The sequence below is a fragment of the Octopus bimaculoides genome, chromosome 26 (genome assembly GCF_001194135.2).
Source record: "Octopus bimaculoides isolate UCB-OBI-ISO-001 chromosome 26, ASM119413v2, whole genome shotgun sequence".
In the NCBI taxonomy this organism is placed as follows: domain Eukaryota; kingdom Metazoa; phylum Mollusca; class Cephalopoda; order Octopoda; family Octopodidae; genus Octopus; species Octopus bimaculoides.
Window position 1 is genome coordinate 5,726,522 of NC_069006.1, and position 242 is coordinate 5,726,763.

A 242-nucleotide genomic window follows, 5' to 3' on the forward strand; every position below is an offset into this window, starting at 1 on the left:
GCGTGTGTGTTTGTGTGTATGTGTATGTTGTGTATATGTGCGTTGCTGTGTACGTGTGCGTGCGTGCGTTTGCTATTGTATGTGCGTGTGTTGTTTATGCCCATGTGTGTGTGATTGGATGCGTGTCTGTGTGAGTGTGTAGTGTTGGTGAGAAGTGTGAGTGCGTGTGTGTGTGTATGTGGGTGTGTGCGTGTGCGTGTGTATGTGTGTGGATGTGCGTGTGTGTGTGGGATTGTGAGTGT